This window comes from Hermetia illucens, chromosome 2 (genome assembly GCF_905115235.1).
Source record: "Hermetia illucens chromosome 2, iHerIll2.2.curated.20191125, whole genome shotgun sequence".
NCBI lineage: Eukaryota > Metazoa > Arthropoda > Insecta > Diptera > Stratiomyidae > Hermetia > Hermetia illucens.
The window spans coordinates 91,180,123-91,205,874 of NC_051850.1; the positions used below are offsets into that span (position 1 = coordinate 91,180,123).

Below are 25,752 nucleotides of genomic sequence, written 5' to 3' on the forward strand. Positions count from 1 at the left end.
TCAAAGCCAGCACGTAAAGCCTACGATTCTAGTGTTTACTATTTTTCAAATTCCGACACATTACAGTAACCACCATTGCGTTCACGAGGAAGCTTGTCCATTCGCCAAGTGCAACTCAAGTTAAATACGAGTATATCACAGGATCGTCTGAGAAGACCACGGATCAAGGACTACCAGGACCACGAGACGGGACTGAGGCTATTTCACTGGCGAAAGCAGATCTGCTGCGGTTCACTTCCGAAATGCAACGTTCATCACTCGATATGATGGGCCACTAGCAGGTAAGTCAGTTCGGACAATTTATGATTTGCAGCCAAACTACTATTGCGCTAGATTTAGAACTATTCGGACAACACGGACCAGTTTCAGAGCTTTCCGTTTATTTTGATGAGATGTTGCATCCATCATGACGACTGGCCCTGAGTTATTGAAAAATGTTATAGCTCCGGGTCATATTCGATTTGTTCCGTTTTGAATGCCAGTGAAATATACGAGTAATTAGACTTAAGTGCAATATAGAAAAGTGCAAGTGACTTACCCCAATTTCTCCCATGAAAATGAAATATATTTTTCAAGAGTTCCACAAAATGTCACGAGCGCACACTTTCAAAAGTGATGGGTGCAACTAACTGATTTCTAGTTTTTTGACAAACAAATCATAACATGAAAAGCTTTAAGTATATAGTCCAGAATTGGTGACATATTAGTGAATTGGAAAGAGTTTTATCTTTTGAATTTTTTCTATCTGAAAAATATGAATTAGCATTGGAATTGCTAGTGCCTGAGTTTGCAAGCCAATTGACTTCACCTTTCATACTTTCTTTGCAAATGTTAGTTATGTGGTGACTGACATATCCTTATTTGGAATGGAGAGCTACTTTTTTTATCCATTTACAGACAGCAAAGCATTGATATGAATCACCACACACACAACATACACACAGTAGAAATACCATTTTCAACCACAATGCATTGTCTATGCACCTTTGGTGGCATAATGTGGAAGTCCCGGCAATTGGTGATAAACATATTAAACTCCATATGACCATAAACAATTTAAACATTGTTAAGCAGGGAAAATCAGCCCAATATTTACATGCGCATACATATATTTGAGTAGCCCCGAAGATATTGAATTTTTCTTGATATTCTACCTGGCGGTTCCGTCCATTTTATTGATTCTACTTATACACACGTCCCGAACCCATAGAAGTATTTTCCATGGTTAACTATGTAGGTACCTCATCATCATCATCAACGGCGCAATAACCGGTACCCGGTCTACGCCTGTCTTAATAATGAACTCCAGACATCCCGGTTTTGCGCCGAGGTCCACCAATTCGATATCCCTAAAAGCTGTCTGGCGTCCTGACCTACACCATCGCTCCATCTTAGGCAGGGTCTGCCTCGTCTTCTTTTTCTACCAAAGACTTTCCGGGCTGATCATCGTCATCCATACGGATTAAGTGATCCGCCCACAGTATCCTATTAAGCCGGATTTTATCCACAACCTGATGGCAAGATCATTGTCTTGTACAGTAAGAGCGTTGACACTATGGTGAGACCTTTCGAGCGGAACAGTTTTTGTAAGCTGAACTAGGCTCTGTTGGCTGACAACAACCGTGCGCGGATTTCATCGTCGTACCCGTTATCGGTTGTGAAATTATCATCGGTCTCAAAGTTGTATTCTCCTGTCCTTATTCTTCCCGTTTGACCAGTGCGGTTTGATGTTGTTGATTGGTTGGTTTTTGGTGCTGGCGTTGCCACCATATATTTTGTCTTGCCTTCATTGATGTGCAGCCTAAGATCTCGCACCAACTATTCGATCTGGATGAAGGCAGTTTATACGTCTCGGGTCGTTCTTCCCATGATGTCAATATCGTCAGCATAGGCCAGTAGTTGGGTGGACTTAAAGAGGATCGTACCTCTTGCATTTACCTCAGCATGACGGATCACTTTCTCCAGAGCCAAGTTAAAGAGGACGCATGGTAAGGCTTCCCCTTGTCGTAGATCGTTGTTGATGTCGAATGGTCTTGAGAGTGATCCTGCTGCTTTTATCTGACCTCGCACATTGGTCAGGGTCAGCCTAATCAGTCTTATCAATTGCGTCGGGATACCGACTGCTATCATATGCGGCTTTAAAGTCGATGAATAGATGGTGCAACTGATGTCCATATTCGAACAGTTTTTCCATCGCTGGCCGCACAGGGAAAATCTGATCTGTTGCTGATTGGGCTGGAGTGAAGCCTCTTTGGTATGGGCGTATGGCAAGATAGCGGAGAATATCTTATGGATGGAACTCAGCAACTTGATACCTTTACAATCGCTGCACTATGCGATATCACCCTTTTTATGTATGAGACAGGTAATGCCTCGTTGCCAATCGTCAGGCATTGATTCGCTGTCCCATACCTTGAGCATCAGTTGATGAACCACTTGGTGTAACTGGTCGCCTCCATATTTAACCAATTCGGCTATAATTCCATCGGCTCCTGGCGACTTATGATTTTTTAGCCGATGAATTGCACGGACTATTTCTCCTCCTCTTCGCCGATCTTCTGGTTGTTCAGTCGCTCATCAAAGTACTCAACCCATCGCTTCAATATGCCCATTCTGTCGGAAATCAGATTTCCCTCTTTGTCTCGGCAGAATGAGCATCGAGGTGTATAAGACTTCATCCTGCTGACTTGTTGGTCAAACTTGCGCGCCTGGTGCGGTTGCTCTCTGTACTTTTCGAGTTCACAGACTTGTTGGTTCTCCCAGGCTTCCTTTTTCCGTCTGTGAAGTCGCTTCTCCGCTCGACGGAGTTTGTGATAAGTCTCTGCGCGTGCCCGCGTTCTTTGAGAATGCAACATTACTCGGTATGCGGCATTCTTCCGTTCCGTTGCTAGCGTACTTTCATCGTCAAACCAGCAGTATGTTTGTGGCCGTATCAATAATAACGTTCTTCAGGTGGTTGTGAAGATCATTTGGTGATGCTTCATCTCTAAATCCTCTATTGACTGCAGTAATTGCGGCATTTTCCCCTTGTAGGTGTCGCAAAGGGCTGTGTTATGGATGGCTTTAGTGTTAACTCTCACCTGATTGTCAGAGGGGATTCTGGATGATGTTGTTATTCGAGCTCGGAGCACCATGCCAACGAGATAGTGATCCGAGTCTATATGGGCCCCCCTATATGCTCTGACATTCATCAAGGCTGCGAGGTGGCGACGTTCAATCAACATGTGGTCAATTTGGTTGAAAGTGGTCCCGTCTGGAGAGGCCCATGTATGTTTGTGGACCGCTTCCCGCGCAAACCAGGTACTTCCAACAACCATTTCGTGTGACACTGCTAATTGGATAATACGCAGTCCGTTATCATTTTTATTTTGGTGTAAGCTATGGGAGCCAGCGTATTGCCTGGACTTGACTGTTAAAATCCCCAAGTATGATTTTGTTATCATATCTGGGACAGGCTTCGAGGGTTCGTTCTACTTCCTCGTAGAAGGTATCCTTCTCCGACTCTGCAGTCTCCTCTGTAGAAGCGTGAACCTTAATGCGGCTTATATTTCTAAATTTGCCTCGCAAGCGCAGAGTGCATAGCTTATATTCGCTTATATTTTCAAAGCCGATAGCAGCAGGTTTCATTTTTTGGCTGGCTAAGAAACCTACTCCGAAACATGGTTTACTGGATAGCCACTATAATATATGGTGTAGTGGCTCTTCTCCAGGAAACCGGTCCCTGTCCAACGCATCTCCTGTAATGCTGTTACATCAGCCCTATATTGGGACAGGGTATCGGCTAGCTGCTCAGCAGCTTCATCTTTGTACAGGGAGTGCACGTTCCATGAGCAAATGCGCAAATCGTTATTCCTTTGTCGTTGCCGGGTTCGTCGTCATGTAATCCGTCCAGTCCGAGGCTCCTGTTGTGGATCGTAACAAGTTGTTTTCCGTGTAGGGTTGTCAGCCCTACCCAATCCCCAACCTGGAGGACCAGTTGTCCCGTTTTTAGGCGTGAGAGACTCGCCTTCATCGTTCTCCGTTTGCAGCTTTTCGTTAAGAAAGAGCTCCCAGCGGTCACCACGTGGAGGTGGAGATAGGATTTGGTAGTAGAGCTGTTGATGTTGGTTCAGCAGGCATTTCCCAGGCTTTATGCTCCATCGTGGGTACCAATCCACGTTCCGTCCTGGGACCTGGGACCTAAACTACCCTTTGACCACCATGTAGGTACCCCAGGTCATGGTATTTCGCTCTTAATACCACGCTGCATTGGGAAAATTGCAAAAAATTTGATTGCTCACGACCGCTTCGACATTCTTATCAAAACGCCCGCGGGTATTTGGCCCGTACGCCTACAAAGTTCGTGATTTGAAATTTCGTCAGCCAAGAGTACCCCAGCGAAACAATGCAGAAAAAATTTAACAAAGGTTTGTTACTTTTGGGTGGCACTCATCACTTTCAATATGTTGCTCTCATAGAGCAGTACAGCATCTCAACTTGAGGTTGGTGTCGACTTTACCAGATTTTGAACAAATCTGCGGGGGCGGATTTAGCGCTATTAATAAATCGAGCGAAATCTGATTCTATGCCGCCTTCAGCTGAAATAAATCTTCTTAGGCATATGAGTTGATAAAAACTTTCAATGTTTCGCCCAGTAATGCAAACAGGAAGATTAAGAGCCTTGGGTTTTTCTGGTATTTATCTTCAGTTCCACTCTTTTTGTTTCTTTTTCCCAAACCCGAGCCATTTGGCCGAGGTTCCTGACTCGGTGAGGAAAAATGCAGGATAGCAGGTGTCATCCGCATAGTATAGTCATAATCCATTCAACCCCTCTACCGCCTTCAACGAAAGCAACATGAAGAACGCCACTGATACCAATTAGAAAAAGTATCGATCAAATGTAAACTTGGCGGATTCCGTTTTGAAGCCGCATTTCTCAGACAATTTATCTCGTGGCAATGTGTAACATTTTGTGCTATCATATATTGCAATTGGCTTAGCCAGAATCCTTTTCCTCAATAAAGCAGCTCATATAGTATATGCATATTCTTGCTTGATGTTTTCTCCAAACCGATGAAAAGCAAGTGGAGCAGGGTTCTAAAGTCCACACAATTCTCTACAATAACCCAAAACGGAAATCAGCTTCCTCCCTGTCGAATACGTCTCTTCGGATGGAATAGTTTCAGGTCAGCGTTGGGGCTTCGGGCTTTCAAGTGACAGTGGTGTCACTTTCCATTGCTACTCTTATATAGCAACACAGAAAAAACGCTTCCACAGAACAGTCTCACCTTGATTCTAGAGTTGAGATAACTGTATTTCCTGATTTTAGATAGGGTAGTGAAAACTCAATTAAGCAAAATTTAATAGGGTTTCATTTGAAATAGTATCAGGTTCGCGTACTTCAATAACACGTCGCAGATAGATGTTCATAAAGGCTTAGACATTTTGAGTTCAGATTTTAGATAAGGCAGCGAAAACGAATCCAGCGCTGCTATGCGTAAGGCGATATTCAGGTCGGTGACACGTCGATAGAAACCACACTCCCTGAATATATAAAATGATCGAGTCTTCGATGTTCTGCCCATTAATGCAGATAGGAAGAAGGAGATATAGGAAGAGAAAAGAAGAGGAGAACTTTGGTTTTGCTGGTGTTTAACTTCAATCCAAATCTACTTGCCTCTCTTTGCAAATCCAGAGCAATTTGGCCAAAGTTCATGAGGCGGTGAGAAAGAAAACAGATGTCATCTGCATAATCGAGGTATTTGGGGAAAGATGGTATAGTCCATTGAACTCCTCCACGTCCTCCGGCCGAGATAGCATTAAGAACGCCACCGATTACACATCGGCGAGAGAATGCAACCCTGGCGGAATTCGTTTTGTATCTTAAAATCCTCTGAGATTTTACCTCGATGCGACGGGATCTTTCATATGATAATGGCTGATAATAGCTATTCGTTTCTCCGTAATTCCCCTTCAGCGTAGAGCACGCCAGATACATTCCGTGTTTATGCTATCAAAAGCTTTTACAAATCAATGAAGAGCACAATTCCGAAATAATCAGTAGGGTGTCGATGTGGTCAATTCAGGTGAACGGACGGATGCCCTTCTTTGGAATCTTCTGCCATTCTCTTGAAAAGGTCTCGCATTCCCGCTATTTACGTACTAGTGGAAGTAAAACATCTGCAGGAAGTATAGGCACAATGATAAATAACTCTTCGGAGAAGCCGTGGAGCCCAGCGGCTTTACTCCGTTTGGACCGGGATGATTTCCCTTCTGCTTATCCGTATCCGCATATTACTCTAACTGGCCGTTGTATCCACGAGACGTGGAAATTCACCGGATATAACACGGTTAATAACCGTGATGTGTACCTTCCACCCCTTGAGATAAGGAATCGGCCATTGACGTCTATCTCAGGACCATCGAAAAGTTTGCGACTACATCAAAGTTTTTTCGTGATACGATATACTTTTCTAAAATCATTGCGTTCTGCGGCATCTTCGAATTCCCTGACCAACGCAATAACAAATTACCTTTTGTCACGGGGCAAACTACGCTGAATTTCCCAGGATTAGGCACGGTACCGGATTTCGAGCGCACCACGCCTACCATCTCTCGCGGCAGTCAATAGAACATTCAATCCCTTATTACTCACGTTACCTGCCATAAGATCAGCACGATATCTCTCCCAATGTCGAGCGATAACAGGATCATAAAAGCGATCGGTGTTGAACTTGGCGGCTAGAGCTCTCCTTCCATGCAGGAAGTGGCGGGCGCAACACACAAACGAAGGTAAGCCACCATCAGATGGTAATTTCTTTCGAGCCCGATGTCAGTGCATCTCCTGTTTTGAACATCCAAAAAAACAACTCCTAAATCTACTGCTGGTTACTAAGTGGTCGATCGATTGCTCGTTTGGTGTCAATTAATTGAAATCCAACTCACCTTATGGTAAGTTCTTTGCTTGAAAAATGTGCCACCAACGACGAGTGGAAGTTGCATAAATGTACAAACCTCCCATCATTATCATTACGGTCACCAAAACCATGCTTCCTCATCACATGTCCGAGCAAGGACAGACACTAACAGACAGATCACCCATCATGATCACAATGTCACCTTCAGGAAGCCTCTCCTGAACCGCATGCAAACACTCGTAGGAAGTATCCTTGTCCACTATATCGACAGTTTTTGGTGGTGAATAGCACTGCACAATTGTGGCGCTTCTTAACTCGGACCGAAATCTTACAGTCAGTACACATTTTTGGTGAAAGTATTATATATAAACCATGTAAACTGGTGTTAATAACGCTAGGATTTCCAACAAACTTTCCAGTAAGTATGATTTATATTACTGCTAAATTGCTACGGCTAGGATGAACGCAAGAGTGATTATATTATCGGCTCTATTAACACAAGTATCGGAAATCAATGCTAGGAAAACCAGTATCACTTCTTTCTCAAGTTTTTCGTTTGGGTAATTGCTGAAAATGAACACTATTTCGCTTTAATTTTGTACTTCTAGACTATCTATTTATTTCGCAACAGATGTTTCGTGAGATGCTAATTAAAACCCGGCATGGCTCCACTACAATAAAAAATGCATACCCCTTTTCGTTTGTACCGGAATCCCCCCTTAATTCCCCGCTGAATCATGCCATTCACTGTATTTTACAGTGACCATATGTCCACCAACATAGCTGAAGCAATTTTTGTGTAAAACAAAGCCCTGTTAAAATCGGTTTACTGTCTGTCTGTCGATCGACACCAAATTTAATGGGAAGGTCAGAACTGTGAGCAGTCATGCATACAGTAAGCTACATCGTTCTACGTGGAATTTAAGGAGGAGTCTGCATATATACAAAGAAGAGGTGAAGAATTTTTGTTCACCGAATATGATCATGTGTGGTATCAAATGAAAGGTCTGGAATAGTACTTTTCAAAGCTGGCCTCGATTCTGACACCTAATGCACAACGGGAGAAGGCGAAGGGTGGAAAATGGTAATTTCGTTCACAGAACCTACTCAACCGAAAAATCTGAAAAAATCACTTAGTTGCCACTATACCGTGCCTAGACTCCGAAATACCCTCTATACCGATATCTGTTCGTGTATATTACTACAGTTTTTAGTAATTAACTGTAAATCTTAAAATCATGAAATTTTGCAGTAATATAGGTTATAAGCATAATCCTAGCAAGTTTGGTGGAATCGTAAGCACTAACAAAGTTATAATAGGTCAAATCCGACGCTTCAGTGCAAATTGTAAGACTTTCAATGTCAGCTGCACCCGGAAGTGAATATTTTCAGATAATACAATAAAATCCGATAATTCCTATGGTCAAGGGGCTGACGATTATTGGGATTACAAACTAGAGAAAATTAACTCTTGGGACCGGCAAATTTGTACGAATTACGCGAAAATGCGAACAATCCATGTACGAATTATCGGAATTCCACTACGCAAACCTGCTGAAGTGGTCGCCACAGATTGTGGCGAAACAGCTGCAACAGGCGGAGCTATGCTCCTAGTCCTCGTGGCGCCTAGACGTCGAACCGCCCCACAATTAGCGGTTTCGACACCGTGCTGTCCATTACGAGAGCCCGACCCAGTCACCAAGTCAAATTTCTTCTTCTTCTCATTTTTGGTGGTGCATTTTATCTTAGCTGCCAGGTGTTGGGATAGCTTCCTCAGTGAGTAATCTGCAAGACTGCAAAGTTGATGCACTTTCCTCACCTACCCCCTGAGACGCTGCAGTGGCGTACAGCCATTCAGACTAAAGCTACCCATCCCTCCTTCTTTCACAACCGGGCTTGGGACCGGCTTCGGCGGAGTTTTTATTATTTTCGAGCTATCACAATCTCGGCAGATGCCGGACTTAACCTAACACTAGCACGAAGTGGCAGGCATTTAGGCGCGGACGATCCTACCTACTTAAAAACTAAAGGAGCGCTGGTGGTGGTGGCCGGTGGTAGGTTAATGGGAGAATACAGTGCCAGACAAAACCAAAGGGGACTCAACGAATCCCCCTGGAAGTGCCCCTCCCCCCGTATACGGATGGGCTCTTAGGTATTAGCACCCTCATATGTACACACTGATAAAGTGGTATGCAACCCTTCCATGACTGTCGCCAAAAAATTTATTAGTTTGGGATCAATGCGATACAGATGTAGAATATCGATTAGCCAGGTATGCGGAACGCTATCAAAAGCCTTGGCATAATCACTCTAGTTGCTTCTCCTACAACTACCGAGTGGATAATGAGTTGCTCTTTGCAACCCCTTGACCCAACTCGGCAGCCTTTCTGCTCCTCGAACAGAATGTTGTTAGTCTCGAGGTGCGCATTGATCTTTGCACTAATAATGGACGTGATGAATTTGTAGAGCGTTGGTAAGGAAGTAATCGGTCTTGTGTCTGTGGGGTACTGCACCGTGTCCTTTTTAGGGATCAGGTAGGTAATCCCCGGAGTGAGGAAGGGTGGAAATTCCTCTGGCCGACTCATGATCTCATTTATAGTGCGTGCCAACCGACTGTGTACGCTTTCTTATACCAGAAATTCTGCGCCCGATCCAGACCTGGGCCCCTCCAGTTCTTCGAGCTGTTTGGCTCGTCGAACTTCCTCTTCGGTAACATCCGCAAAATTCATGCCAGGCGGTATTGGCATGGCGGTCGTCTTCGACGGTGATTCACTGAGCATGCTCAACATGCTGGGTGGGTAACCCCCAAAATCCGCCCCAATACCCTTTCGCTTCTATCACCGAAAACTACACTGTTTGGACGCTCTGTTGGGATCCGTTGAGAGATCTGAAAAAGCTCCGCTGCTTGCTCGCATATGTTGCATTCTGGACACGTCTGGAATGGCTTTCGCCATACCGTCGTAACCGACTCCATATGACAGAAAGTTTCTTTTGTAGCGTGTCCAGAATTCCAACTACGGATGTCTCACTGGGGATGGCATAGTTCCGGTAAACCCTCTGCACTTTGTTTCTCACCCGTCTGCTGGTATTGCCACTGCTGATTTAAATGTCTAGCAATGTCCTACCTTAGTGAGTCCCGCCGGCGTTCCAGACGAATTTTCAATGGTGGATCTGCTTGGTCACTCAAACCAATAACACGAAAGCGAATCTTCTGACCGTGCAATCTGATAGCCGCAACTGCACCACAATACACAAGTGATTGTAGTTGCAGCAGCGACATATCAGCACACAGCCGAGATGCAATCCCATCATTGATTTGAGATAGAATTCCCGAAGTTGCTGGAGATGCGTATCCATATCCGAGAATTCTATACACGCTCTTTGGAATTCGTCCGGAACCTCAGCGGAAACCTTAGCTGGACGGTGGAGAAGAGTGCTTCGGCGAATTCTGAAACTGTTGCCTGCAGTGCGGGGTGGTGTTGTTGATTCCACCGTCTCTGCCCCCATCGACTCTCAGTCACCAGTTTCTGATGGTGGCCGGGATTGTGTCGCTGCGCGTAATAAAGCGGTAGCGGTCTGCGACTCCCTGCACAGTCACAGTGCTCGCCGTTATTTCGTAGTAGGTTCATTTCTTCAGTCCATATCATACGATGCCTACGCGAACCTGCTGAAGTGGTCGCCACAGATTGTGGCGAAACAGCTGCAGCAGGTGGAGCTATGCTCCTGGTTGTCGTGGCGCCTAGACGTCGAACCGAATTAGCGGTTTCGACGCCGTGCTGTCCATTACCGAGCCCGACCCAGTCACCAAGTCAGACGACTCCCGCCGGTTATCCGTACCGGATATTCAAATTTCGCTTTCTTCTCATTGGATGGATTTGCATTTTATACCTAACTGCCAGGTGTTGGGATAGCTTCCTCAGTGAGTAATCTGCTAGACTGCAATGTTCTTGCACTTTCCTTCTCCTGAGGTGCTGCGGTGGCGCAACGCCATTCAGACTGAAGCTATCCATCTGTCCGCCTTTCACAACCGGGCTTAGGGCCGGCTACGACGGAGTATAATAATACTATAATATAATATAGTGCCCAATCTGCATAAATAGGAATCTACTTCAAGCTATTTTCGACAGTTGCAGGTTGTTAGTTCTGAAAATTTCATTAGTGGAACATTACATTACGTCGTATTTAATAGTTTCTACTATGCACGATGCAAGATAAACCTAAGCACATAAAAAGGTGATCTTTGACGTGGTAAAACACAGAATCAAAGGGGCACCAATTGTTTTCTTACAAATGGAATCAATATTTCAGAGCCGCCACCATAGCATGTAACTCTATGTTCGAATGCTCAGACGCTACGTATTTTCTTTGTTATTAAATGGCTTCAAGTTTATTCATTATCATTAGAAAAATCATGAGAAAACTTTGGGGCGATATCTCAACAAGATCACTACTTGGGTGCTCTATGCATATTCTACTCTATCACATACAAAATTATTTGATAAGTTTTATCAATCAGAAAGTTTTGAACATTATTTCTTCAGCTAAGGCATCCTCGACGCTGTAATGACTTTCTACCGAAAATAAATAAAATATAATTACTACCAACATTTTTTTATTCATAAACAAAACTAACTGCAAGCGCTGCAAGAATTGCTGCCTGATTCCATATTAGTCTCATTTGGAGAATTCTAAGCGTCGCTTTACAGGAGAGGTTCATACGTCATACCGTACTTCGTCGATCATTCGTTCAACTATATTCTCCATTTCCCAGTAAAAAAATCCAATATTTAACGAAGCAATAGGCCACGGTGGTAGTTTGAGATAAGTATAGCTCCCAGAGATTTGAAGCTTCAGTGTCGTTAAGCATATGCGCAAACCAACTTCCCGTCAGACTTTCGTTAGAGTATATTAACAATGGTATGTATGTATATTAAGTTGAATAAATTTATACTGTGGATGATTTCATGAAGAATTCCTATGTTGATATTTTTGAATTTCATTGAGTACGATGAATCGCAGAAACTCCCCGAACCGTAATACAGTAAAACCTCTAAGTCGAATTCGCCTTTGCCAAGCAGAATTGTTCGCATTATAGAGGCCTGAACTTGAGGAATGATGTACGTACTCCGTGTACACATGTATATGCACATCTATTTAATCCAAAAGGCTAATACAAAAATTGAATCTGTAATTTGAGGCCATTCTTACTCGAATAGTTAAATGAAAGCACACAATATATTTACTAGTAGCAAAAAAATATAAGAAAATCTCCAAAAGGGTATTCTGTTGTTTTCGTCCCAGGGTCATTATCATCATCCTCATCAATCTCAACGTCGCTCTCGTTTCTTGCAATTTCGTGAATGTTTTCTAGAATTCGATGTTCGTCATCAATATCAGGTATCAGTAGTTTCTAACAGACTGGAAAATTTTCCCCTAATATGAGTACGAACAGACACCTTTTGATTTCCCAAAACTTCCTTTAAACTGCGTGCATTTTGAAGTTCTGAATGATTGCCATGAATGAACTTTAGCCAGCATATTCTTGTCCTCACCGATCAAACCAACTTGTAAACTTGCTATTCATTCCCGCCGGCTCGCCAGATAATTGACGTTGCCTTATCGCTTCTAGTGAAAATTTCAACTTTTTTGACTCAGCCATGTTAGGTACAATTAGCGAAGTCATCCTTTCTTTGATATGCTTTCTGTTAAAGCATTTATTTCCTTTTAACGCCAAAGTGTCCTTTGGTAAACACTTGTAGAAACGACTGTTACCGTTTATATTTTCAGCAGTCTTTTAAGTGTTTTCAAGTCCACCGCTTCTTGATTGCTATTCTTTCTCCAGACATAACTTTTTCATAGTTCCATGTCTATTTTGGAATAGCTGTAGTTAACCGTTCAACTGAACCATTCGAAAACACCTTTATCAAATATGAAAGAGCTAAAGCTTAAATCCTAAAAAATTAAAATGTTTGGAGATTTTCTGGATAAAACCACTCTACAGAGACATTTTGTGCAAAAATTCCGTATGCCGTACTCCGAAAATTGCGCGAGCTCCACTATTATCCTTTTTTTCATTAAAATTCCTATGTTTCACCATCGTTTGTGAGTATACACTTTATACAAGAACATATAAAATCTGTGATATGCACCGTGGCATAAAGGAATTTCGATTTAGAGTGGTTCGACTGAATGAAAACTTAGAGCTTTCCACAACAAAACAAGAAAATTGTGTAAATTAATTTTAAAGAAGAAATAGGCCGAGAGTGTACCTAAGTAGGCTCTCAGTTAGCCCCGAAAAACGTGAAATACGGCTCAGATCTCCTGATTGACATTAATTATCTGAAATAATGAAAACTTGCTGTTTCTTTTTCGTTGGTGTGAATATTTATTCTTGCAAATACCGATATTTCGACAGATGAGCAAACTGATGAAGGGAACAAGTGGTTCCCGAAATATCAGTATTTGCAAGAATAAATATTCACACCAACGAAAAAGAAACAACAAGTTTTTATTATTTCACATACCCTTTTTAAATTTCGAAAAATTTAATCTGGAAATCGTTCTTGTATCTGCAAAGATTGTACTCTGGGAAGTTCTACTCACGCTAAACCTTCTAGTAGAAAATGTAGATAAAAGCGACAAAATTGAAATTGATGTTTAAAATCGAACTAAAAAGGGATAAAATAGATGTTTATATATGCCTTTGCATATGATAACACATACTAAACGTAAATGCTATGAAATTTGGTAAAACAATTTGTTTTTTACACAAAACCTTAAACCTTATTAAAATCGGTTTACTGTCTGTCTGTCCGTCACACGCGTTTTTCTCGGAAACGGTGATAGCGATTGGCACCAAATTTGCTAAAAAGGTGGGAACTGTGAACGCTCACGCATATAGTGAGTTACATCCTTTTACGTCGAATTTAACCGAAAAATATGAAAAAAATTAGGCCTAGGCTCCGAAATACCCACCAACCGATACCTGTTCAAATAAAGTTAATAATTGTACATTACTATAATTTTTAGTAATTGACAGGAAAACCCCCTTAAGTTCACTCTAGACTCACAAAATTTGCAACAATGTAGGCTACAGCATAGAGCATGATCCGGCCAAATTTGGTGGAAATCGCACTATTACTAACAAAGTTATACTAGGTCAAAATTGTCGCTCCTCTGCAAACTCAAGACTATGAATGTGAATATCACTTGAAAGTGGATATTTTCACATAATATATGCATATTATACGTGCTACATGCTAATGGGACACATTAAGACTCAAATCCCTTTATAAAAGAAATACACAAAACCTTTCATACTTGAAGCGTCTAGCTTCCGGTTTCCCGACTTGTTGTAATATATATATTTCAGGTATGAAAGGTTGTGTTTGTTTCTTCTGTGAGTATAGTTGAGTGCAGAACTACCCCATTTGTACGCAGCTCGTTATGTGTATGCATTTACAATGTCAGAGTACTCACTTTAGTATGATATTGATATTTAGGTGCAGTAAATTTAAACGGTAAAGTCAATTTTGAGCTACTGTAACTTTGTTATTAATAGTATTATTTTGACCAAACATGTTTCATACTAAAATCTATATTACTGCATTTTTATAACTCTAGGATAAACTTCTCTACTCTACTCAACTTTCCCAACAATATAGTAATATACTTTTATTAACTTAATTTGAGCAGATATGGAAAGTATTTTTAGCCCTGGACACCGTACAGAGGCAGCTTCATGATTTTTTTCAAATTGAGTTCGATAGTTCCTGAAAATGGGTCCGTTAAAGAAATCATCACTTTCGACCCCTCCCACTCCCCGGCTTTCCAACAAATGTCAAGAATAAGATCGGCATCGAAAAGTACTAATTAAGGCCTTCCATTGGATACCCAACATGACAACATTCGGTGAGAAAAACATTTTACACCCCCCTTTTGCTTGTATGAGGACCTCCCCCTTGTCACTCACTACATGTCTGGGCGTTCACAGTTTCCACCTTCTCACAAAATCGGTATAGCCGTTTCTGAGAAAAGTTTGTGTGACAGACAGACAGACAGACAAACATTGAACCGATTTTTGTTTTGCAAACAAAGCCTTAATAACGGCTCAACCGTGCACGTGGAGCCGTATAACTCCGAACCCAAATACCACGATAGAAAAGGAGAATCCACGATGGATCACATTCTCAATTAATTTTCCTCCCGCCTGTGGGGCTAGAAAGGAAAGGACAAAGAAGAAGTCCTCAAATTAAAAAGAATTTAGCTGAAATTCATTCCAAAAAATGTATTCGTTTTCTCATCAACTAAATAAATAATAAAAGGTATTGCATTCAATTCAATCATAAAAACAAGAAGAACAAAATAAAATTCGCAGAAGTTATAAGAAAGGGAATAAATGAAAAGTAAAATAGACTGATATAGTAAAAGGAGAATCTTAAAATAAAAATAAAATAACATAAATAAAATAAAAGGAAATAATCATATTTATATATATAAAGAGGTCGTTTTTCACCCCTTGGTGAGGTATAGCGCGTCTGCCACACTTACGCGCAATCGCTCGCGGTTACGGGAAATGCGCTTCAGCTCCCCCCCACGACTTCTCGACACGCTCCCACCCTTCCTCTACTGTCCGGCGTCAGTGGGGCAATATACATTGATGATACCACGCAGGCAGGTATTGAAAAATGCTTTTAGCTTTTCTGTAGCAGTGGAGATCACATTCCACGTGCTACTCCCATATAGCAACACAGAAAGAACACTAGCACAGGGGAGCCTCAACATGATCTTACTGTTGAGATAACTGCGTTTCCAGGTTTTAGACATTAATGCAGATAGAGGTAGAGCAATGATCCGTCAGACTGAGAACCTTAGTTTTGTTAGTGTTTATCTTCAATTCAAATCTGCTTGCCTCGCTTTCCCAATCCAGAGCAATTTGCCCAAGTATATGACCGGGTGAGAGAACAAACAGATGTCATCAACGTAGTCGAGGTATTTGAGAAAAGATCCATTTTCCATTGAATTCCTCCATGTCCTCCGGACAGGGCAGCATAAAGAATATAACCGATAACACGAAGAAGTAATATCGGTGACAGGACGCAACACTGGCGGAATCTGCCCCCGAGATTTTACCTCAGTGCAGCACGTGACATCATATGTTGCACTGATAATAGCCATTAGTTTCTCCGGAATGCCGTTCCTACGTAGAACACTCCAGATACACTCCCAGTTCACATTATCGAAAGCTTTCTCGAAATCGATGAGGAGCAATAGCAGCAAAGATTCCGCGCACTGTTCCAAAATGATCCGTAGAGTGTTGATGTTGTCGGACAATCGGGACAGGAAGCCAGCCTGCTCTTTCTCGATCAAGCTTTAGATATGTTCTTTGATGCGTCATGTTAGCTATTATCTTTGCGACGGCAGGGAGCATGCAGATACCCCTACAAATCTCACACTCAAAAGGGGTGCCCTTTGTTGGGATTTTAACGATCACCCCCTTCTTCACTCTTTGGGAAAAACCTCAGATTTCCAAGACTTCCAGACGAGTGGAAGCAGCAGATCTGCAGTAATACACTCTGCAGGGAAACAGTGAAGCTTAGCGGCTCTACTCCATTTGAGTACACTGATGGCCGAAATAATTTCTCTCCTTCTTTGAGAAAACATTTCGTAACCACATGCTACCGTGACTAGCTATTTCATCTACAAGAGGAGGAACCGCGCCGGATGTAATACGCTTAAGCACCCTGGTAAAGTGTACTTTCCACCTCTTCAGTTGTTCATAATCGTGAATGAGAAGTCGACCGTTGTCGTCCATCACAGGACCATCGAAAGGGTTGCGAACACATGCAAGCTCATTCGTGACGCGTTATATAGTTTCACAATCATTGCGACCTGTGGCATTTTCCGCTTCCCTGACAAGCACGATAACAAATTCTCTCTTGTCTCGGCGTATAATACCGGGATTCAGTTCGGTGTCGGAGTTCGAGCGCGTCATGGCCGCCACCACTCGCAGCGATCAATAGAGCTTTCAACCCCTTCCGTTCATCCATCCGTTTCCAAGACTGCGCAGTCAGCCAGATTTTATGGCGCCCTTTCGGGACGTGACCGACGACGGCCCAATGCTTATCGATATTCTCAGGTGCGTCAGTGTTAGTTGGTCTGCCGTTCGATCAGCAAGGTAACTCCCCCAATGTCGAAGGAAAGCTGGGTCGAACAAACGGTCAAGGTTGAACTTAAATGGTCACAACTCTCCAACTCTACGAGAAATGGCGGACACAATAAGCAAGCGATCGTAAGCCACTATCAGATGGTGACTCCTTTCGAGGCCGATGTCAGCACCTCTCTTGTTACGCACATCCAAGAGGTAACTCCTAAATCTACTGCTGATCGCCAAGTGGTCGATCTGATTACTCGTAGAGCGTCGGTCAATTGAAACCCAACCGACCTTATGGCAGGCTCTGTGCTCGAACAGTGTGCCAATAATGACGAGGCGGTGAAAGCTGCACAAATCTTCAAACCTCCCACCATAGCCATTACGGTCGCTAAGGCCATGCTTCCCCATCACATGCCCCAGCAAAGTTTTAACAGATTCCCTCTGGCATTCAGATCACCCATCAACATCATAATGTCACCCTTAGGCAGCTTCCCCAGAACCGCGTTTAATCGTTCGTAAAAAGCATCCTTTTCCACTACATCGGAAGTCTCCGTTGGTGCGCAGCATTGTACAATTGTGATAACAGTTAGAAGTCTGTGAGAAACCGGTCCCAGGTCAAGAAAGCGCGTTTTGTAGTTGCCGTCAAAAGCAATCCAACACTCGATTCACTTCGGCTACCACTAGGCTTTCCAGAGTACAAACTCACATTGACACAAGAGGGAGGGGAGTGCTCTCCAGAGCCCTATAATCTTACTTCGCTTAGGCCCAAAATGTCCAGTTTATATCGCTGGAATTCCCGGTCAAGTTGAAGAAAGCGAGCATTGTGAGGGCCCTCACTACCGTTGTCGAGGAGCGTACGCACATTCGAGAAACCAATCATAGCCCGTTTTCGATAGTCAAAGGTCGTTCTTGTGAAGTCGATCCCTATCGGAGACGTTGTTGACATTTCGGTAGCAAAAGAGATTCAAAATTTGCAGATTGCAAGCCCAAAAATTTCTATCCCTTTTAGTTGCCTCTTACGACAAGCAGGGAAGGCGTTTAGTGTATTCTTAAGCCCCAACTCGCAGGATGTATATATAAAATGCATGAGAAAGGTAAATGATAAAAGAAATTGTGATTTGACGATTTAAAATAGAGGGAACTTGTATTTCACACCGTTCTTTCTTCCTTTTATAACTAAACACAAAGTTGCTTTTTCTTTTATTATCATTATCATTTATTATATCAAGTAACAATTAAAATTTAAGGAAAAAATGCGTTAGTGTTTACTGTTTGTTTAATTCTTTGTTACGCTTCTTGTTAAGAATGTTTCCCTTTCCCGTTCCCATGAGAACCCACCGCACCGAAGCAATATGTGTTGAATGAACGAATAAGGGCAAAAACATATCATAGACTTTTACTATCCTTCCTCAAGGAAACTAAAGACTCTGTTCACTGTCGCCTGTTGCTTAGATGTATATAATACGAAACCTTTTTCAAAGAAAACTACTAAATTTACTGTTGGAAGGGATACAATCGGTCCTATGCTTTCTTTGCTGTTTTAATTCGAGAAAGAAAAAATTATGCACATTCTTGGGAAGTTCGCAGAATATCAATGACGGATCTTCACGACTTGATCGACGCAAATCTTTTTCGAATGACTAACGAGAAGCAATTATATCCAAGGAGGCAAGCTATGATACATACCACCACAGCAGAACTCCTCGTCGTTGTCACCCTTCTTTCACTTACTTGATGGCTTCATTTTCTTCGACGGCGGATTCCTGCCTTCCGGTCCAAAATAACTTCTCTGGATAGTTTAGAACCGATAATTCAGAATAAAATTACTGAGCATTTTATTTCAATATAGAACTGAACTGAAGTGTCAAATCAGGGTAATAATCTCGGGCGAGTGCAATGCTGACGACATTGCGTCCTCTAGGCTATTATCATCCTGTAATGTACCGTTACGGTCTTGGATGAAGTACTCTAGCACACTTCATAGGATTGTTGCGCCAACGATTATTATAGAATTGAATCTGCGAGAGGGATTCTGGTACTCAAGTTTTGGTTTACGAATTGGTGTTTCCGATCTCTCCATTAAAGATGAATTTTTTTGGATTCGATGTTATTGTTTGTAACGTAGTGCAGCTCAATAATGAATTGAGTCCCTCGCTCGGATTCGGCAACGCAGGATTTTAACGACTTCTATTCGGAACAAAACTGTATGACCCACTCCGAATCCAAAAACTCCACTTTTTTCCGAAGTCCAGCTGATCAGCTGCCCATCCAATCAACCGATCTCGGTCCCGCTATTTCCTAGATCCGTCGACTCCGGCCTTGAACTTCCAAATTCAACGGAGGCACAGTAAAAGTAAAAACTACAAAAACAATCACCACGCCTCGTTCAGAAACAAACAATGGCTAGAGCATGTACCCAGTAACACGCAGAACCAACAAAAACGTTCTAAGCAAGCAAAGAAGGTGAACGCACATTTTCCCCGTTGAATATTCGCTTCCACTATTTGGAAATTGCTAATAAATAAAATTTTAAATTGTTCAAATGTAAATGCATTCTTGAGTTTAGGGGAAAGCGACCAGTTTTTGAATTTTTTGTAAAATAAATAAAGTTAATCATTTTAAGTGTTAATTACTGGAGGTAAATGAATGTAGGGATGGGAACTGAGAAATTGGTAGGAGTAAAGGGGGTAAGTTAAAGGGTCTTAGAACAGGAGAAAACGTAGGAATAAATGCATTCTCAGATTGTCCCTGGGCAAGGCCAAGGAACTATTGTATATGTCGTAATGCCGCGGACGCTACTCATAAATGTAGATTACATTTTTCGCACTTTGCGTATAATCTGAAAATGCATTTTTCAATATGGCTGACGATTCTTTTGCACTTAATATATTTATCATGCTAAATCTGAAGCCAAATCCTGATGCCTAAGCGGACATTTTCTTACATTTGTTGGTGCTCCAAACCCCGTTTGCTCGAAGGCATCACACATGCTTTGGATAAATGTTCAACAGTTGTAAATTAAAATGGAACAAGCGGATGTAAACGTCACTATTACATCTAATTACGTCTCCAAAGGACTAAAAGAGAGGATAGCAATCGCTGTCTCCCACTAGCCCACTAAACAGATTTCTAGGATAAATGGGGCACTTGAAATGGTGAGAGGAATCTGTGTCAATTAGTCAAAAGCTGACGACGACGCACACAACAGATCGAACACTTCTGTTGTGTTAATGAAGAGAATGGCCCTTACCAACCGATGGGCCATGACGGACAGATGATGGGAACATGTCAAGGTGATTTCATCGAATATGTGACTGCCCGTCCGCCTGTCTGCCACACCCATTTCTCAGAAACGATTACTCTTATTGATGCGAAATTTGGTTTGAAGGTGGGGAGAATGAATCCCCTCGCATGCAGTGTGTAATATCGTTCTACGTTGAGTTTGAAGGGAGTATCCATAAATGCAAAGGGGGTGTAAGATTCTTTTCGCGAAATGTCGGCAGAGTATCAAATGGAAGGTCTCGATTAGTACTTTCCAAAGCTGGCTGACGCGGGAGAGGGGAAAGCCTTGACTGGAAAGTAATAATTTCTTTCTCAGAACCTTTTCAATGGAATAATCTGCAAAAATCACGAAACTAACCTCCATACCGATATCTATTTAAATAAAGTTAATAATAATATAATATACTAAAAATATTTTGGAAATAGACTTAGAACCCGCTTTAGTCTTTTGTGCAAATTTACTGTAACCTAAGACTGACACTAAAGTAAATAGTTTGACATACTAAATACGTATGAATAAAATCTGGCTGAATAGGTTGCTGTGGGCGGGTCACTTAATCCATATGGATGAGGAAAATCCAGGCCGGAAAATCTATGAGGGAAATATTCATAGTAGAAAAGAAAACTGAAACGGAGCGATGGAGTAGACCAAGACATCAGACAGCGTTTGGGGATATTCAATTCGTGGACCTCGGCGCAAAACTGTAATATCTGGAGTTCCTCATTAACACAGGTTGATACCGGATATCGGTTGTTGCGCCGATGATGGTAATGATGATGGTTCAATTTATGTGTAATTCATAGTGTATATACGGATATGCAACTCGACACGGTACTGACATTTGAACTCTTATTGAGTAATATGATAGTTTGACATGAATGAGACGAATTTTCACCAAATATAATTTTTTTACTGATAGCAGGATTTTCACTAAACTTTCCAGAACGCTGCTTTCTCGGTTCGCTGAAATGTGGATCAGTTTCTTCCTATTATTGCCGAGAAGCTTGCATTTTTCCTCTATATAAATAGACAACATGATATCAACCATTATCTTCGCGACGTTAGACTCAATTTTGACATAATAGAATTGAGAATTACCTTTAGGAACGTTTTTGGAAAAATCTCAAATTTTTTGAATTCGTTGCCCAAACCAAGCAGGTTCGTTTCGTGCGCTGATTCACAAATGATCCTATCTTATGGGGTGAACTTAGTTTGAAAACATTATTCTCTGTGTTCATTTTCACGGTTTTGTGAAAACACACAAACATGCAAAAGGGGGGTGCAAAATTTTTTTTCATCCAATATAGTCAAATTAAAGGTCTCGGTTAGTACTTTTCAAAGCCGGTCTTAGTTTTGACATTGGTGGGAAGGTGGGGAGTGCGGGGGGTTGAAAGTGATCATTTCTTTAAGGGGGCCATTCTCAGAAACTACCCAACCCAAAAATCTAGCAAAAATCAGAAGGCTGCCACTATATGGTGTCTGGGCTCCGAAATACCTTCCATACCGATATATGTTCAAATAAAGTTAATAATAATATATTACTATAATTTTTATTAATTCGCTACGAAACCCCCTTAAGTTTATCCTAGCACCACGAATTTGGCAGTGATGTAGACTATAATGTAGAGTATGATCTTACCAAGTTTGGTGTAAATCGCACTATTACTAACAAAGTTATAATACGTCAAACTTGTTGCTTCTTGGAAAATTGAAAGCTATGAATGTCAATATCACCCGAAAGTGAATACTCTCACATAATATATGGATATATTACATGCGACGTACTAAGAAATACAAAAAACTTTTCGTACCTGAAGCGTCCAGCTTCCGGTTTCCCGACATGTTCAATTTTATGTTTTTGTTTTCGGTCTGTCACACGCATTTTTCTTTGAAACGGTTGTAACGATTGTCACCAATTCTTGTACAGTGAGTTACATCATTCTACGTAGAATTGAAGGGGGGGGGGGGGGTATCATGTGGGTTATCAAATGAGAAGTGTCAGTTAATACTTTCCTCAGGTTCATCATCCAGGAGCAATGCAGACTATAATATAGACCATGATCCTACCAAGATTAGTGCAGATCGCACTATTACTAACAAAGTTATAATAAGTCAAAGTTGTCGCTTCCGTGCAAATTCAAGACTTTGAATAGCAGTAACTTGGGAAAGTGGATATTCTCACATAATATACGCATATATTACGTTGTAGATACTAATTGGACAAATGTCTCCTCAAATATTTTTATAGAACAAAAACCTTTCATACCTGAAGCGTTCAGCATCCGGTGTCCCTGACTGATACGGTATTTCATCTAACACTAACACTAAGTGCCAACCAGTTAGGCTGGGAAGATCCCTTCTGCATAAAAAGTGTGGTCAACGTTAGATTATTAGGAAGGTCCGTGAAGCGTCACCCGTAAATTACAGGACATCTCGCTTTTTGTATGGAATGTATCAATTGAAACTTGTAGGTTCCGATAAATACCGGAAGCAAAACTATCAAATGTTCCTAACGGATCTTATCGGTAAACCGGACGTGTTTTCGTAAGCAGGGCATATTTTTATGCAGGCTTCTGGTGGCAAACCTTACATACAGCATTAGAAACAAGGTGTCCCAACTATCTGAAGCCGAATCACACATCCTGCACAAAGTGTTCTCCACCCGCTTTCTTAGCTCTCTATGTACGAATAGCGGCAATCCGTTCTTGAATCAGCACAGAATTATTTGTTCGACAAATAAATATCGGCACAGAGTTTCCAGAGGCTATTTACGTATTTCGGCTTCCATTCATAAATTTAGTAAAATTTCATCCCGAGCAGCAGTAGAACGTTTTCAAAATCGACCCAATTTCATATGTTAGCGGAGGGGTAGCAAACAAACTTAGTGTCTTATTCTTCCCCGAAAATTGCGATTTTAGCACCAGCTTCACACGTCGTGGAATTCAACCATGATTTCTCGGTAGAAATCCCAGTTACTTGATGTTCGTTTCAATAATAGCTTGGAGGTGGAGTTCAACAACGCTACGTCCGGCATTCGGCCTGGTTCATACAGGACCCAGCGAAAATGTTTTATGCAAGGTAGCAACTAAACAGATTTCTTCGACCTGTCATACAACTATTGAGTTACTGTTTGCAACGCTTCTGGCCCCCTGGCACAGAATGTTGACCCTTCTACTAATAATAGACATACACTACTCTCTGCAGGGTTCAGCACCGTGTCGTTTTTAGGAAGAAGATAGGTAATCCACGCAGTAAGGAAGAATGGAAGTCCTCCGACCAATTAATGACCTGTTTTATATTAAATGCCAACCGACCGTGTAAACTCATGAATTTTCGTCCCAGTAATTCTGCACCCAATCTAAGCCAGGGCCCTTCAGTGCTACGAGCTGTTTATAACAGATGTTAACGAAGAGGGGCTTTGTATTGCATTGGAGCATTGTGCGAAGACGCATTTTCCATTGATTCTACAGTGTGTTCATTAAGATCGAGTACACCTTAATTTCCTTATTTTATAAAGATAGAGTGGAGGTAATCAGGATTTAAATACTCTAGTATAAAAGCAAGATCGCAACTACATTTTCATTTCAGTCCGTGTTCAATTCGGAAGTAGGTAGCTATTTAAAGAAAGTGAACCCCAAGCACAAGAAACGCTTCGAAACGGTATTTCTGGTCAGTCATAAATAGGGCCTAAAATATCAACATTGAGGTGTCATTACACACAACCAGGCAAAGACTTCGAGAATTTTCACAAGAGTACGACGAGGAAACCTGCACTGTCAGGGAAGCGTATTGAAAAACGTATAAGTTGGTCCAAGGAAAACATCCACTATGATTGGGGCGATGTAATATTTACAGACGAATCAACTTTTACAATTGCAATTGCCGGAATGGAATTTGGTCAAAAAAAAGGAGAAACGATTTTCCAATGGACATTTAAACATCCAGCAACGGTCCATGTTTCCGGATGCTTCTCTCAGCAAGGATTCAGTACACTTCGTAACTTCGCATCGTAAAAGATGACTAAACGTGATACAAATTTTGTGGGCTAGCAACATGCTGATTTCGAGACTCTATCGCTACTGAATCGTTAACAACGCCTTGAATGGGAACTTACATTACGGCTATAATTTCAGGCAATCGAAAACCGTCTATGATTGGTGTTTGAAATGTGCGCATGCTCCTCGGCAATGGTATCAAGCGAGAGTCCCAGCGATTTAAGCTAGATATCCTCGACTTTAGGAGGTCATCCCGTGTGTCAGATCCGCGGAATCGAATTTTTTTTGTGAATCAATTGTGTCTATATATAATGTAGAATATATGAGCAAAGTGATTTTTTTATATTCGGAGTCGTTCGGAAATTATAGTGTTAAACACATGATAAGTCGCATGCCAGATTTATGTCGAGTGCTGTAATAAAGCTCGTATTTATCGGTTTCAATGACGTTCGAATTACTTCGCTAAAAGGACAAGAATTGAAGCCAAAACTGGACATATGTTTCTTCAAGAAACCTAAGGGTTGTGGCCTAGGTATAGGAGATTAATGGTCAGTTAAGATTTTAAGGGTAAAAATCGCATTCTACTTTTTAAATGCGTTTTTCTCAGAACTTGCATGTTCAAAATCGGCTCTCACCAAAATTCACGAAAAAAAGTTTAACAAGGCATCAGCTTTTAATATTTTTTAATAATCCTAGTTTGTGGACTGTAGTTAAGTGTGTAGGTTAAAATGCCGTTTACTTTTATCTTTAAGATGGTCGCAGCGCCCTCTAGCCTGGCAGCAGAAAAACACCTTTTTTTGGATATGGGTGTATAAATTGCTCTGCATTTCAATAACGAACCATACAATCGGGCTGGAAATTACTATGAACGCTCAAGATATTAATAAATCTATGGTGAAAAATTCGTATTTGTATTTTTATCGGGTTCTTCACAAAAAATCTCTAAAAAAAGCCAAAAAACGGCCTTCATCCTCCCCCCTTAAGCGAGATGAGATGTTGGGACTCTGGAGAGTGCTCCTACCCTTTGCAGGACTTCGTCTTCGATAGCATATGCGAATCCAGTATCGGACTGCTGCTGACGACTACCGGAAGGCGAGCTCTCCCGACCAGGGAGCCGGTTTCTGACAGAATGTGGACTAAGAGATTTTGGTCCAGGTTAAGGAGCATCTCTAGTTTACCTATGTATATGTATATAGTAAACAAGTGGTTACCTGCTCTGAAAAATAGTGTAGAAGTTCATTTCTGGCTCCAAGTCTAAACTTAACATTTTTTAGAAAAATGGATTCTTCCGCTTCCGGTTTCCTCCGTGTTTAATGAACGAATACAATCACGATAATCTACTGTAGATACTGTAGACCATATTATGTAATATCAAACATTTCCCGAAAGCACGTTATTGAATCACAAATGAAAAAGTAGAATCAC

At 41.6% G+C, this 25,752-nt stretch overlaps 2 protein-coding genes across 2 annotated transcripts in view; one reads left to right on the plus strand and one right to left on the minus strand.

Moving 5' to 3' along the window:
• Positions 1 to 25,752, minus strand: part of LOC119649630 (proton-coupled amino acid transporter-like protein CG1139) — a 246,042-nt gene that overhangs the window by 203,701 nt on the left and 16,589 nt on the right. The gene's annotated exons all lie outside the window — the stretch shown is intronic.
• LOC119649629 (proton-coupled amino acid transporter-like protein pathetic) overlaps positions 67 to 25,752 on the plus strand; it is a 150,309-nt gene continuing 124,623 nt past the window's right edge. The window contains exon 1 of the mRNA XM_038051868.1: positions 67 to 281. The gene's annotated coding sequence lies outside the window, so the exon portion shown is untranslated. The remainder of the gene's footprint in view (positions 282 to 25,752) is intronic.